Consider the following 14,022-nt stretch of genomic DNA (forward strand, 5'->3'; position numbering starts at 1 on the left):
GCTTTAATCTGCACTTTCAGTCTATTAAGTTTTTTATCTGAAAGTAAAAAATACGCTTCATTATGAACCCTTTGGAATTATGGTTGGTCCTTGTGTTGACCAGAGTTATAGATCTTTCAGGAAGTTATTAGTTATCTTTATAATATTGTTGTTAAAGCAAAGACTTGAAAAAATCAATAGATGGAAAGATAGCACCAGATGGTAGAGTGTATCATTCTTCTTGACTCAATGAGCAGTCAATACTCTTTGACTCATCCCCTTCCCCCGCTGTCATCATGGGGAACTGTGTCATTCTGAAGTCCTTTATCACTGAACTCCCTGGGAAACTCAGCTCAACCCCACACATGTCCCATTGGGTGTCCTCTAATCAGAGCTTCTGGGGAGAGGTAGGTTGCTTCCCCATTAGGTACAATGTATATATGAGATTAAAATCCTTCAGAAAGTCCTTCTTTTACCTTCAAGAAGGTAAGATAAAGATAAGTATATAATACCTATGTGAGATATAGATAGATAAGAAGGGGAGAGAGAGAGAAAGAGAGAGAAAGAGAGAGAGAGAGAGAGAGAGAGAGAGAGAGAGAGAGTCCTTCATTAAAGTTCTTAGGGGTGACTTGAGTTCTCTCTCACAGAGATATTGATAGAGAGATAAATAAAATAGATATACATATGAATTTAAATATACACATTTCACATTTTACTCTTTGAAATGTATCTCTATTTCTATTGAATTAAAAACCTACAGTAGTAAAAATTCATTTTACATTTTATTTGTTTATGAGGGTGTTTATAGGTTTTTGTATGCATATGTTAATAATTACATTTTTCTTACCTTTCTGAGGGTAAACTGAGGACTTAAGTAGATGATTTGAATCATTGTCCCTGGCCTTCTCCCTCTGTCTTTGTCATTCTTAAAATCCTTCATTAAAGTTCTCATCATCATTTTATGGAGGTGACCGTGGGTTCTCACAGTCTGTGCCAGCACACAAGCTGTGGTGTGTCCTCCCAAATTGGAAAGGCATCAAATACAGTCCTAGTGATGAACTGTATGTCTGACGTCTAAGGAACAATCTAGCTAATTTTGGAGAGGCCCAGAACCAGGTGAACTATTTCAGAGTGATGGATATTTTTGTCCACATAAACCCCTGAAGATCATCCACTAAGTCATATAGGGATTAAGATCAGCTCCAACTAAATATCACAGATCTTGAAACCTTAAAAAGCACAAGAGTTAGGTCTTGTATGTTGTTTCTATTCTTCTAAATCATTTTTTTAAATATCAAGGTTCAACTAATGGTAGTGACTAATAAAAATGTGGTATAAGCACTAGAAGAGCAAAGACAAAAAGTCCTTTGGAATTGAAAACTAAAAATGAAGCCCAACAACAAAGTCCCCAACGTTGGCAGGAGTCTCTTACATTAGCTGGGTTTGTGTTTTTTTATTTTGTTTTATTTTTTTTGTGTGTGGGGGGTGGGGTCAGGGAAGATCAACATAGGAAGAGAAATGCCCATTACTAATAATGCCCATTACTACTAATGTTCTGTTTTGGTTGAGAATCAAAAGGCCTGAGGATTGAGAGTCTCTTACCAGATTTTTCTCTCTGCTATATTTTTTCCAAACCTAAGTTCATGTCATGATATCAGTGACTGGGGACTAAAAGACAGTGAAACAAGTACTGACTATGGAGTCAGAGTACCTGGGTTCAAATTTTATCTCCTCTAGTTGCTACCCATGTAATCTTGGACATAACATGTAGCTTTCCTTAGCCTCTATTTTCTTTACTATAAAATGAAGGAGTTGGATTAAATGGCCTCTGAGAACCTTCTAGCCCGTGGTCTGCTTGTAAATTTTTAACAATCAGCTCCCCATGTGAGGAAAGAAAGTATGCTATAAAATTTAAAATTTAAAATTTATTATTACCAATTTTGCCATCAATTTCTTAAATCCAGACATTCAACAAAACAATAAATCAAATCCTGAATTGAATCCTTTGCTGATTTCTGAGGTTCACTGAGGTCCTAGTTGAAAATAATTCAAACTGCAGCTAGTTTGAATTGACTCCAATATGATGTTGCCTCCAGTTCTAATTCTTTGATTTGGAAACCTACTGTTTAGATCCACATTCACATGAATGACTTGGAGCAGTGGTGTGTGTGTGTGTGTGTGTGTGTGTGTGTGTGTGTGTGTGTGTGTGCATGTGTGTGCATGTGTGTGCATCATCCTTCAGTCTGTCATAGTTCTTCCTGATATTTCTGACAAGTTCTTGTAGTAACTGTTCCCACAGTCCAGGTTTGTCAAGCCTTTCTCTGATGAGTTGTGAATGGAAACTGGGATTGAATAAAAATACCTGTATTACTGGAAACAACTTTCTGATTTTTGTAACTGAGTCAATCTTCCCTACTTCTACTTCATTCTATATTTTTCCTGTAGGTTTTTGTAGCAACTGTTCTTTTCAGAGAACATAAGAATAAGACAACAATTTGAGTCTCTCCTTTTAACTCCAAAAAAATAAGAGAGAAGGTGATGGTTAACACTATCCCTCTGAAGGAGAACTAATAAATCAAGTCTTGGGCTACTAGGTGCAGATAGAGAGAACTGATCTTGTGCAGCATAAGTGAAAAAAGGGACTGGGGTCCCTTTGATTCTGGGGCAGCTAAGAGATGCAGTGGTTAGAGCACCACACTTGAAGGCAAGAAAACCTGAATTCAAATCTGACCTCACACAATTAATAGCTATATGACTCTGGACAAGTCACTTAACCCTGTTTGCCTCATTTTCCTCATCTGTGAAAGGAGTTGGAGAGGAACAGGTAAAACATTACACTATCTCTGCCAAGAAAATCTCAAATGAGATCTAGAAGAGTCAGACATGACTGAAAAGTGACAGAACAATTGTAGGGGAAGAGGGAGATAATTGCTTGTTAAGATATAATAAACTATTTGTAAAGCAGTTGTGCTACTTTGGAGAATTTTAATTAATTAACTCATTCAATCTGTATTAATTAAACATTAGAAACTGCTAGGGATGGCATAGAGGGTCTATTCTACTAGGAGGAATAAGGAACACAAACTATGTCAATATGATAAAAATTAACACAGCATAAGTGCCTAAGAGAACTGAAAAAATTGTTATGGGAATTGAAGTTGAATAATTACCTGGAATGGGTGGCTATCAACCTAGGATTTAAAGGGTGAATAGAAATTAACAGGAGGAATAAAGGCAGATATGGAATTCCACCAGGTAAAGCAAAAGGGCATTCCACCAGGTAAGGATTAATGTTGTTAAACTTGAAAAATCACCTCAAGTGTATAGATTTCTCCAGAGTTGTTTTGGAGCAGGAGGGGAGAAATCAGACAGTGGAGGTTCCCTAGAACAGAGAATTTGCAAATCTGAAATTGGATTGGGGTCAGAGTGGACTAGGGAAAGGAGTTTCTAGAATGGTGGTTCTTGATTATTGAAGTGTCAGACCTTGAAGTAAAGACCTGATAGAAGGCAAGTAAAACCCAAATTGAGAGGTTAGACTCAGAGGGAGAAGTCATTTGATAAAGATAAAGAAAAAGTTTAGCATGAGTGGAAGTTGGGAGAATTGAATGGGTAGGAGTGCCTGACCTGACAACAGAATTTTGAAGTTAAAGATTTTGAATTATCAAGATATAAGTTGTACTGGGGTCAATTCTAGTGTAGGATTTTTTTTGAAATTTAATAACTGCGGAATATCAATAATTTCACAGAACAACTAAAGTAAAATTCTATTTATGAAACTTTTGGTATAATTTGAAAAACTTTGGTAAAGTACCTCTATCCAACTGCTAATAATTGCATGAATTACAAGTATAATGGTTATAAGAAACTATTTAGTTCAATTTTAGAGAAGGTAAGAAGAACAGAAAGATTAGTGCCCTTCTTAAGTCTTGTTAACATGCATAATTGTACAAAGGAATCATATCCTTGGAGTTATTTTTCTTTGATTCTTTTTTTTTCTTTTAAAAATTTATTTAAGACAATGGTGCTAAGTGACTTGCCCAAGCTCACACAGCTAGGCAATTATTAAGTATCTGAGGTTGGATTTGAACTCAGGTACTCCTGACTCCAGGGCCAGTGCTCAATCCACTAAATCACCTAGCTAGCTGCCCCACTGTGCTACCTAGCTTCCAAGAGTTATTTTTCTTCATATATTACACTGAACAATCTGCATTGATCATGGGTCAAAGTTTACCAGTTATGCAAGAAAAATTAGTTTACATATTTTAAACCATATCTGTGGGGTAGGATAAGACCCCTCCTCTTCATTTTTTGAGGGGATTCTCTCTGGTTCCCTAGATTTCTATTCTTCTTATGACAGATCAAGTCAATCAATAAGTATGCTTAAATGCTGGGAATACAATGAAAGATTTTTAAAAAGCAACCTCAAGTATTTGACATTCTAATGGGAAGCAGTATGCAAAAAATTATATATTCAATACATACAATTATATAGTCAATACATAAAATGCAAATTCTCTCAGAGGAAAGGTATGGGACAAGGAATTGAAGTAGGGAAGACAGTTAAGATCTCTTATAGAAGGTGGTATTTGATCTGAATCAAGAAAAAAGCCAGGTATGGCAAGAGAAAGGGACAGCTAGGTGGCACAGTGGATAGAGTACCAGCCCTGGAGTCAGGAGTACCTGAGTTCAAATTTGACCTCAGACACTTACTAATTACCTAGCTATGTGACCTTGAGCAGGTCACTTAATCCTACTGCCTTGCAAAAACAAATAAGCAAACAAACAGATAGAGATGAGGGAAAGTACTCTAAGCATGGAAGATGATCAATGAAAAACCATGGATTTGGGAGATGGAACATTGTGTGTAAGGGATAGTAATAAAGCTAGTGCGATTGAATTTTGAAAGGAAATAATAAGAATGGTATCAATGATGTCACCTGCACGTTATCCCTACATAAGGACACTGAGAGACCAAAAAGCAAAACGACTTGCCTTTTAGTGCCATTATCAGGTTTAGAATTTGGACAAGTGATCTCAGGTATAATGACTGTAAGTTCCTGAATCATACTGAAAATGTGGGACAGAGGATGGTGGATAAAGTAAAAGATGAGAAAAAATAGATAATAACTAAACTTTTATTAACTATGGCATAGAAACAGGTTTATGTTTGTGTATCTTATAGATTCTGCTTATCTTGTGAAAGTGTTCCAATCAAATATTGCTGAGGCCTCCTGAAAATAAAAGTCAGGTATTTTCAAATGCATCCTGGTCTTAGCCCAATCTATTTGAGATTGTCAGAATAGGTGGTATTATTGATTAAGCATACTTTGGGCTTTTATTGAAACTGAAAACCAGGTGCCTACGAGACACTCTGAATAATGCATAAAAATCCCATTTATTCTCTAAATAGGACCTTTGGAGAACCTGCTCAGTGACTTTGATTCAGATCAGCAAGGTCATGGTTACCAATGACTTTTTCATCCTCATCTTCATCTTAAAAGAATTTCTTCTGCTTGATAAGGCATTATAAAATATAATATAAGGTTTGATTTGAAAATACTGAGAATCAAGTTCTTCTGACTGGAAAACTGGTTTGAAGGAAATTTCTGAAAGCAGTTACAGAAATATTTTGATCAATGGCAGCATCACTAGGGGAAAAAAGTACATGGCCTCTCTAGGGGACAACTTTTAAAGAAATATAAACAGTCCCATTTATTTAACATATCAGTTAATGACATTGTGGTCAGACCTTTTATCAGGCATTTTGTTGAGGATGATAATAATAATAATGACTAAAATTCATATTGCATTTTAAGGTTTAAATTTACATAAATGATCTCATTTGGGTAATAGAGCAATATTGGAATTGAAGTGGTGGAGAATAGATTAAATAAATAAAAGATTTTCAACGATAAGAACTTTAATTTGTTAGTAATTTCTTAGTCTTATTTTCTGAAAAGCCTAGAAAGAATTTCATCCACAAGTTGGATTTACTGACTGGAGGTCAAATGACTTGAGTAGGGGTGGCTAGGTGGCATAGTGAATAAAGCACCGGCCTTGGAGTCAGTAGTACTTGGGTTCAAATCCGGTCTCAGACACTTAATAATTACCTAGCTGTGTGGCCTTGGGCAAGCCACTTAACCCCATTTGCCTTGCAAAAAAAACCTAAAAAAAATGACTTGAGTAGCCAAACTGAGAAAAGATGTATTAGAAGGCTAAGATTCTTTGATTCAATTTCTTAGGATACAAATTTGTTGGGTGCACATAGAATACACAACCAATTGACAGCATTCTATGACACTTCAGGCTAGGTAACAAAAGAGTGAAGGAAGGAGGGAAAGGAAGAAGGAGGAAGGAAGAAGAGAGAAGGAAAAGGAATGAGTATTTCTATAGTGCTACTCTCTGTATGACAGGTGCCATATTTACTGCTTTTACAAAAATCTTATTCAATCCTTGCATCAATTGTATAAGGGAAGTGTTATTATTATTATCATGATTCTACAGTTGAGAAAACATCTTTACTATGCAGCTAAGAGGAAAATCAGGTGAATTGTTTCTCAAAGGCTTTAGAGACCATAAGAACTGAGACCAGAGCAGAAAAATACAAAGCTTTTTGTCTACCACTTACTGTTTTTTTCTTGGTTATAGTCATCTTGTAGTCTCAGTCCAAAGACTAAGACTCAGGTGTCTACAGATTATTTAAGGAGAAATATTTATTACATGGATAGGTCACCAAATAATATTAGATCTCTAGTGTTATCATATTATGTAATATATTAAGTTAATCTAAAGAGATATATTGAATCCAATATTCAGTCTAGATATTTACCAAGGACAAAGGAAGGATTTAAGAAAAAGCCTGTGTCCAGGCATATAACCAGACTAAATTATCTCTTCCAAATCTGTGACTTCAAAACCACTTCTAGCATGATGTCCAAAACTGAAAATAATTAAATTTGATCAAGTCAGTTACATGATGCAACCATATTATGCTTCATTATTGATATAAAAAAAGAACTGACTAAATGCATCTAGAATTTCTAAGGTATTTGATCTAACCAGTAGTTAAATAGTTAAATCTAAGTTATGACCCATGTAGTTGTAGGTAGGTGGCTTACTCCAGTCAGAAAGATAAATCTGGCCACAGACACTTACTAATTATATGATCCTGAACAAGTCACTTGACCTGTCTGCCTCAGTTTCTTCATCTATAAAATGGAATAATGCTGTGAAGATCAGAAGAATAGTATTGTGAATAGTATTATTCCTGGAACAGAGCTGACATTTAATGAAAGCTTGATTGTTCCCTTTCCTTAAAAAGGTTTAAGAACAAAGCTACATTCTCTCTCTAATCATCTGGACCACTCCTGCTGTGAGTAGTTAAATGATGCAGTGGATAGAGTTCTGGGTCTAGAATCAGAAAGATCTGAGTTCAAATCTAGCCTAACACACTTACTAGCTCTTTGACTCTGAACAAGTCACTTAATCCTGTTTGCCTCAGTTTTCTCATCTGTAAAATGAGTTGGAGAAGAAATAGCAAACCATTGCAAGAATGTCCTCTATCAGTGCAATTTTTCTAAGAAAACCCCAAATAGGATCATGAAGAGTTGGACAAGACTGAACAATTGATGCTCTATGTTCATAAATCAATAAGTAAGTAAACTTTTAATGTGTAACCTCCATTATCTGATTTGTTTCTGTCTGTTTCAGGGGATACAGGTGACTTCAGGTATTACATTTGTTACCTATTGCCATCTTTCCTTATATTCACAAATTGCCTGTCTTTCCAAATTTAGTGTGTGAACAACATTTTATCTTTACAGTGTTTTTAGAGCAGGCTTCTCTGATTTCCAAAAATGTCAACTTTTCTTTGTTTCCAAAAATCACTTCTCAAATGTAATGACTTGGTTAAATGAAATTCAACAAATATTTATTAAGTACATAATATGTGACAGGTACTAGAAATGAAAAGACAAAAATGAAATAGACCCTGCCCTTAAGGAACTTACATTATACCAGGGGACCACATATATATATATATAGAGAGAGAGAGAGAGAAAATTAAATATAAAATTTACATATATATTAATTTATGGGAGAAGGGAACCAGTAACTGAAGGCAAGAGGATCACAGTTGCCTTCTTCCTACTAGAAGTTATTCTTAATGATTCCAGGAGGCAGGAGTGAAGAGGGAATGTATTCAAGGCATAGGATGGAGGTCTGTGTAAAGGCAAAGAGATGAGATATTGGTATAATAGTAGTAATTTACAGTAGCTAGATTTACTGGAAGAAATCAGATGATAATTCTATGACATTTACTTATTGTTATATATCTCTTCCATTAAAATTAGAGTGTCAATTTTCATGTCATTAATCTGGGAATGAAAAACTGTCTTAAATGACAAATATAAATCTTGCTGAAGAGCAAATGGATTTTAAAGAGTATCATCTTTCTGACCTTTATCATTAATGAAAACATGTATTGGTGGACTCTCTTGAGAAGAAATAATTCACATCTATTCTGGTTCTACAAATCTTGATATCACAGTTTCTTTCTTTGTTTCTTGCTCACTTTCATTTTCTTCTTTCTTCCCTTCCTCCCTCCCTCCTCTCTCCCTCCCTTCCTTCTTTCTTCTCCTTCCTTCCTTCATTTTAACCAGTTCTCTCCCATCTCATCCAGACTGAAAGTACAGTAATCACTAATGAACTGATCTCACTAATGATCAGCATGGACACTTTAACCAATTCTGATTTTTGTACCTGGGTTGGTTTTCCCTCATTAAACTCTTTGGGAAAAGGAAATCTTAATTTTGGTGTTTTTTTTTAGTTTTTTTTTTGCAAGGCAAATGAGGTTAAGTGGCTTGCCCAAGGCCACACAGCTAGGTAATTATTAAATGTCTGAGGCTGAATTTGAACTCAGGTACTCCTGACTGCAGGGCCAGTGCTCTATCCACTGTGCTGCCTAGCTGTCCCAATAATTTTTAAGAGTATAAAGGTTTTTGGGGACCAAAAAGTTTTAGAGAAGTCTGTCATTGATCCTCAGGAAATGCTTACCTATAAGTTTTCCTTAATCCAGAGGCTTGTTCTCCCTACAAGCAGCCATTAGGTTAAAAAGGACATCAATGAAAATCAAAGAACAATGATGCCATCAAGATTGTTCATGGCCTGGATTCCTGATTTAACTAAAACCTCTCAAGCCTCTCCCCAGACTCTAAAATATAACATATGGTATTGATGGTCACAACAGGGACGTTTTCCGAATCTCTTCAAGAAGAATGTCCTCTACCAGTGCAATTCATCACTTTTTCTGCACCTTATGGTCTTAGGGAAATTTCTGGAACACACAAGAAGTTGGATATCTTCTTTAATGTCAGAAATGATATCTGAATTTAACTCTTCCTGACTCCCAGAAACCAGAGCTTTGTCCAGTAGGTATCCTGCTTCTCAAAGCTTCTTCCCTTATAGGGAAGGTCATAAAATACACACACACACACACACACACACACACACACACACACACACACACACACACACACAATTATAAAATAAATTGGATCAGTCACAGTTTGACTTTCTTTTTAGATTTTATGGATACCCCCAACAATTGTCCAACAACTATGCCTCTTTTTAGATATGTTACTCATCTGCCTCATTTTATAGTTAGACATGTCCTTATTAATGTCTTTTATGAATAATAGATAGCATAACAGACTTGGAGTCAAGGTGGTCTGAATTTGAATCTGGCCTCAGAAACATAACAGCTGAGTAACCTTGATTTTTGAACCTCAATCTCATTACAGTAACTAGAAAGTGGGGAAAGTAATAGCAACTATATAAAGGGTTGTTGTGAAGATTTAAAAAAAAATCTATGCAGAGCACTTTTTGTTTGACCTTTGTTTTGATTCCTCTGTAATAATGGTGTTTCATGATTAACACCTATATAGAATCACCAAATTAAAAATTCAGAATGTTAGTATTCACTTAAAAGCTCTCTACAGAATTCCTTCTAGTAGTTCACTTATTTTCAGTTGTGGCTGACTCTTCATGATCCAATTAGGTATTTTCTTGGCAAAGATATTGGAGTGGTCGGTCATTTCTTTTTTCCAACTCATTTTACAGATGAGGAAACTGAGGGAAACAGGATTATGTGACTTGTCCAGGGTTACATAGCTAGTAAGTGTCTTAAGAACTCAGGCCTTCATGACTTCAGGTTTAACATTTTTTTTCTACAGCTTCATTTAGCTATGTTTACAGAATGTCTATTTTGTGCAATTAAATACAACGTTGGAAAGACACTAAAATATCTAATCAATATTTGAATTTACTATTCAGAAACTAAAGTGTTAACCAAGGTCCCACAGAAGGATGGAACTCCATTAGGAGAAAAAAATTGTTTCTGAAGTGGGAAATAAAAGGAGATGAGTGAAAATACATGTAAATAGGCATTATTATACTGTAAACAATATTTTTCCCCAATTTGAAAATGTTAAGATCCTGTTTGTGGCTGAGCTGTGTATGTTGGGATTGAGTAAATTGCATCAATCTTTTCAAATGTATCTTTCTGTCAGTAGTTGCTGATCTGCTACTTTTAGCATCTAATGACACTGAATTGATTTGTCTATTTTTGGCTTTCTTTATTTCTTGTTTTCACCTAATTAAAATATGCAAAATCTATTTGAACTAGATCTAAATACAGTGTTACTCAAAAGATTTGAGGGAAAAAAATGGATTAAGCTTGATCCAAAATTTGGGTCCAAGGATGCTTGTGTGTCAGACTGGTCTCATCTGGCCCTCTAGATCTAAACCAACATAATCACAGTTTTCTCTTCCATTGCACAGATGCCGAAAATCTCCAGGGAAAATAAGTATTAACAACAGATGCTGCAGCCTGGCCTTTACCTCTTTTAGAAATGAACTGAATCAAAGAAAACAGAATTCCTTTCATTAATAGCATCTTACTAAATAATTACTATTAGGCCTTCCTTGGAGATAAGCTTTTGTTGGTAAAATTGCATCATTTAGTTTCGTTATAGCTGTTCTTTGCCTCAATTTCAATGCTAACCTCTTTTTTTTTCTGAGAGGGTTTTATGACTTTGGTTTAAATATTCTATGTTGGAATGGTTTTGTCTGTGAGGACAAGTGAGTATGTAATTTGAGCTGACAGGAAAATGTTTACTTTTGGATAGAGGGAAAAAAAGAGATTTTTTTATTCAGATGGGTAAACAAGCTAATGGATCTGCAGTCATAATTTTCCCATCTAGATTGCATTTTGTAAACTATTTTCCTTCTAAAGATGACAGAGAGCAGAGTATACATAGATAACCACTGCACAACTCTGCAGATACATTATTTCTTTTTTCTTTCTTTCTTTCTTTCTTTCTTTCTTTCTTTCTTTCTTTCTTTCTTTTTTTTTAGGTTTTCTGCAAGGCAATGGGGTTAAGTGGCTTGCCCAAGGCCACACAGCTTAGTAATTATTAAGTGTCTGAGGTCACATTTGAACTCAGGTCCTTCTGACTCCAGGGCCAGCACTCTATCCACTGAGCCACCTAGCCTCCCCCAGATGCATTATTTTCAATATGGCAATGAGGTACCATCATGTTTCAAGCTTTTGAGGAATAAAAGAATATACTTTACTCTAGACATGTCTAGAAAAAAAGTTTTGCTTTGAAAGTCATTATTAGGAGATATTTTTTAATGAAGGACTTTTTTTTCTGTTTTCTTCAGCAGTGAGACTTAAACTTCTTTGTCCTTCAGGGGAACAAAATGATTCAGAGATCTTTCAACCTGCTTGGTCTAGTTTATTACACTGTTTGTTGTTGTTGTTCAGTTGTGTTCAGCTCTTCATGGCCCAATTTAGAATTTTCTTGGCAAAGATACTGATTGCAATTTTCTTCTCTAGCTCATTTAAGATGAAGAAACTGAAGTAAACAAGGCAAAGTGGCTTACTCAGGGTCACACAACTGATAAGTGTCTGAGGCCAGATTTGAACTTAGGAGATGAATCTTCCTGACTCCAAGCTTGGCACCAAATCCGCTTTGACACCTAGCAGCCTATACATAGCTAACCTCAATGCAATGAAAAGGGAAAATGGACTTGCTGTGATTGAGTTGCCATTAGTTAGGCTTGCTTTTTATTTCTTTTTATTTTTGGTTTAGCCCAATCATGTCATTGGAACAGGGAATTTCCACTATGGAAATTCCTTTCACTGATGCAGAGAACTTCTGCAATTTAAAGTATCATAAGATCATTAAGAGCTGAAAGCAATCCTTTTACCCAACCCTATCATTTTAGAAATGAGGAAACTGAGGCTGAGGGAGGCTAAGTAATTTACCCAAGATCACATGAATGGAAAATCATGTCCTCTAAATCCAGAGTTGGTGCTTTTTTCCCCAACAAAAATTAAAGGACTTGCCCATGGTCACATGACTAGTATATGATGGAGATAAAACTTGAGAAGCCTTCATTTCAGAGAATTAAATTTTGTCCTTTTTCTACTATTCACATTGTCCTCACGACTTTCAACACATATAAGTAAATCATTTATATTTGCTACAGGCATTAATCAATCAATTTATTTTTTTAATTGTTCAAATTGTGTTCTTTAGGCATCTGAAATGAAGAGTGTAATTTTGTAAATTTTATCATTACGTAAAAGAACTTTAGTAGGTAGAGAGGCCTTCATTATTTTTTTTTCATTTACTCAGAGTTCGGTTTCCTTTAATGATATTTTCATTTGCATTGTTATAGTCATTATCTGGATTCTTTTGGTTCTGATTATTGTACTTCAATCAAATCCTATAAATCTGCCCACATTTTTTGCACTTCTTCATATTTGTCATTTCTTGGTGTCACAATGATATTCCATTACCTTAACATGTCACTTTTTAAAATTACTCTTCAATTGATGAATGAAAACTTTGTTTTCAATTCTTCACTACTATAAAGAGTGTTGCTGTGATTTTTTTTGGTTCATACTGGATGCTTATGTCTTTCACCTCCTAGGGATATATACCTCATACTGGAAATAATGGATCCCACTTTGGTTCTTGTGTAATTCTCATCTCAAGTTCATCTCTAAAACAATTAAATGAATATAGTATGACTGTTTTCCCACAGATTCTTCAACACCAATATTTCTAGAACTTTAGATGTAAGTTCCTTGAAGGCAGGGGCTATATCCCTTTTCAATACTATTTCAGTTGTTGTTATCAATTAATTTGCATGGTATCAGCTAAAGCCTCTGAATTGTTTTAATTTTAATTTCTTTTAATATTAATAATTTCGAACATTTCAGCAAATGACCTCACTTCTTGCTTTACTGAAAAAATTGAAGGCATCCATAATTACCTCCCATTTTTTACTCCTCACTACCTCTTATTACCCTTTGTCATCCTTTACTCTTTTGCATCAGCCCCAGTGGGTAAGGTGGGCTTTCTCTTGGTAAAGTCCAACTCTTCCTCTTGTGTCATTTTCCTACAAAACATTGCTCCATTGATGATTCCTGCCCTACCACATCTTTCAGTCTTCATCCTCTTGTTTTCTATTAACTTATTCTCTGATGTCTTTACTAATTCTTCCTGTAGTAGCTCTCTCTCCTGTAAGGGGGGGGGGGGAACACTCTGGCAGCACAGAAACAAGGAGGACTGTCCCTTGACCTCCTTAAAGTGGTCAATCAATCAATTTATATTATAGACCTAAACTAATATAAAAGAGAAACTTGTGGACCTTCTGGAGGATATCATTGAAAGTTTCTTTGAAAATGACTGATATGGATACCTAAGGAAAAGTAGATCAATAATAATAGCCAGCACTTTAAGGTCTAATAATTATCTCGGTTTAAAAGATGCAGAAACTGAGGCAGATAGCAATTAAGTGACTTTTCCAGAGTGTCATACTATTAAGTATTTGAGGCAGGATTTGAACTCAGGTCTCCCTATCTACTGCACCATCTAGATCAAGCCATTTTGTGAGCAAAAGAAAGTTAAAAATAAATCACTTTTAGGTAGTTATATACATATATATGTATATATATGTATATATATA

Source organism: Macrotis lagotis, chromosome 1, assembly GCF_037893015.1.
Source record: "Macrotis lagotis isolate mMagLag1 chromosome 1, bilby.v1.9.chrom.fasta, whole genome shotgun sequence".
NCBI lineage: Eukaryota > Metazoa > Chordata > Mammalia > Peramelemorphia > Peramelidae > Macrotis > Macrotis lagotis.